Here is a 3,194-nt window from a genome sequence, read left to right as displayed (position 1 = left end):
ACCTTTATAAAGGGGAAGATAACAATGAAAACCAACCAGAAGAGATCTACCAGTCTTTAAAAGGGAAGACACAATGAAACACACCAGAGATCATCCAAAGCTTTAAAGGGGATTCGCAAGAATTCACAACTGAACCAACCCATGGAAGATTAGCAGCTTTTAATAGGGGAAGAACAATATGACAACATGTAGAATCCAGCGTATTGCCAAGGAAGAGTGATGACCAATGACAACCAACCATAGAAGATTCCAGCTTTAAGGGATGAGTACAATGAAACCAACCACGGAGACTCTGCCAGCTTTAAAAGGTGGACAAGCTACAATGAAACCAGACCAAATGAGAAGATATCCAATCTATATAAAAAAGAGATATACATGAAAAACACACCATGGAAGATTCAAGATTAATGATAAACAAGAAACAGAAACCATAGGAAGATTCCAGCTTTAAAAAGAAAGAGAAAAGATAAGTACAAAGAATAACCAAAATATGAGAAAATCCAGCTATATAAAAAAGGAGAAATACAAATGGAAAAACAAAGCCAGAAAAGATATCCAGCTTATAAAAGGAGAGAATGAAAATGAAAACCAAACCATGAAAAAGATTCGCATTTATAAAGGAGAGAGAATACAATAAAACCCCAACAATAGAAGATTCCACAGCTTATAAAAGAGCGAGAACTACCGAACCTATAGAAAGTTTTCAGAAAAAATCACAAACACCCACTCTGATCTCTCTAGGAGAACTCTACAATCCCTGTGGAAGTTTATCAGTCCAACCCTTTCCCTGGAGATTACTACGTCCTAGTATACAAAAAAAGGATTTTCTCCAACCATCTCCTGGAAAATACTACCTGTAGTTTTCAGTCCAACCCTCTTCCTGGAGATCTACTGCCTCGTGTGTTTCAATCCAACCCTCTTCCTGAAATCTACCGTCCTGTAGTGTTTCAATCCAACCCTCCCTTCCTGGAACACTAACCCTTTTCCTGCGATTAAGGTATTTCAATCCAACCCTAAAATACACTGGAGATACATAATACGATTCCACAAAAGATAGCAATAAAGTTTACAGCCAAAACCTAACTAACCTTGAAGAAAACTAACCGTTCCATGCGAAAGGTTTCAGTCCAAAGCCCTAACTTCCTGAAGATAATCTAAACCAATCAATAGCGGGTTTATCAGTCCATACCAATCTTCCATGAGAGAAATCTACCATACCTGTAGGAGAAGATTCAAGTACCCAATCCCTCTATCCTGGAAATCATACCATACCTTGTGGATTTCAGATCCAAACCACAAATAAAAAAAAATAATTCAAATAACTAAATACTAAAAAAAGTAAAAACTAAACTAAAAATTTAGAAAAAAAAAACTAGACTCAAACTAGACCATAATAAAGATAGAAATCAGAAAAAAAAAATATTCTTGCTAAAATAAAAGAAAGGTTGGAACTGAAACAAACAGAGAACAATGAATAATCCTCCATGAACGAAGTAGATAAATTGGACAGCCCTGGTTTATGAGTGTATCCCGATCAGAAATCACGTGAAGCAATAATTGCTGAACATAGTTTGAACCAATAATCAAACAAGTTATCTTTCAAGACAATACTAACAGAAAGAAAAAAGTAAAGACACTCTAAAAAAGAGAAAATAAAAAAGAAATCTAGAATATCTAGCTCAACTACTAAGACGACTACATAATTCATAAAATTCGACAAAGAAAAAGTAAATAACAAATAACTCAAGAAATAAAATAAAAGAAAAATCCATCTGGTCTGAACTTACTTTCTAGGCAGAAAGAAATGGAAAAACGATACAGGACTGACCATCCAGAAGAAATGAACGCTACAGAGCAGTCCACAAAGGAAATGGAAACGTACAGAGAACACGATACGCAGAAGTCACAACCGAAAATAACCATACAAAAAAAAAAAAAATTAAATCACAAAAAATCTAAAGGACATACAAAATGAAAAAATAAAACATAAGAACCGTCCAGAAAAAAAAAATAAAAACAAACAGCCAAAAAAAAAAAAAAATAAAAAAAAAAAAATTCCTCAAAAATAAAAAAGGACTCACAAAAAAAAAAAAAAAAAAAATAAGATACGCTCACACAAACCGTCCAGAAAGAGACAACATGGAACGATACAACCAGTCCAGCAAAAAAAAAAAAAAAAAATATGGGAGAAAACGATAAAACGGAAAAAGATCACAGAAAAAATCATAAGGAACAATGGACAAAAATAAAACAGAAGGCCACCAAAAAGGAAAAAAATAAGGAAAAACGTACAAGTAGCCAATTCCGAAAAAAAAAAAAAAAGGAGAACCATGGACGAAAATAAAACAAGAAGACTGAAAATCCAGACAGGAAAATGGGAACGATAACAAAGAGACCTTACCAAGCAATTAAAAAAAAAAAAGAAAAAAGAAAAAAAAAGAAAAAAAAAAAAAAACAAAAAAAAAAAAAAAAAAAAAAAAAAAAAAGTAAACAAAAACAAAATGAAAACATGAAGAACGATCAAAGACGAATAATATACAATTGAACAAAAAAAAAAAAAATAAAAAAAAAAAAAAAATAAAAAAAAAAAAAAAGGAACCGAAATGGAAAAACAAAATTACCTTAGAGACCCAGAACAAGAAATGGAACCGTACCAGAGACCTACCAAGAAAAAAAAAAAGAGAAACAAAAAATGATAAACAGTACTCAGAGAGCTCGCTCCCAAAGGAAAACACGAAAAAAATAAAAACAAAAAAAAAAAAGGAAAAAAAAAAAAAAAAAAAGAAAAAAATTCCAACACAAGACAAAAATGGAAACATAACACAGAGAACCAATACAACACAGAACAAAAAAAAGAGACAATAATTGGAAAACAGAAATAACAAAAAACAGCGACCAGAAAAAAAAGACATGAAAAAAACAGTAATCAAAAAAAAGCCATCAAGAGTCGAAAGAATAAAAAAATCAAAAAAAAAAAAAAAAAAAAAAAAAAAAAAAAAATAAATAAAAAAAAAAAAAATTTCCAAAAAGGAACAATGGAACGAAATACAGAAAAGCCTCCCAGATAAAAAAAAAAAAAAAAAAAAAATAAAAAAAAAAAAAAAAAAAAAAAAAACAAAAAATAAAAAGAAAGGAACATGAAGCAAGATACCAAAGAAGAAAAACCAGAAGAATACCAGTTCCCCCCATCTCCC

Source organism: Salvelinus sp. IW2-2015, unplaced genomic scaffold (assembly GCF_002910315.2).
Source record: "Salvelinus sp. IW2-2015 unplaced genomic scaffold, ASM291031v2 Un_scaffold4079, whole genome shotgun sequence".
Lineage (NCBI taxonomy): Eukaryota > Metazoa > Chordata > Actinopteri > Salmoniformes > Salmonidae > Salvelinus > Salvelinus sp. IW2-2015.
Note: the sequence above shows the minus strand (reverse complement) of the source record.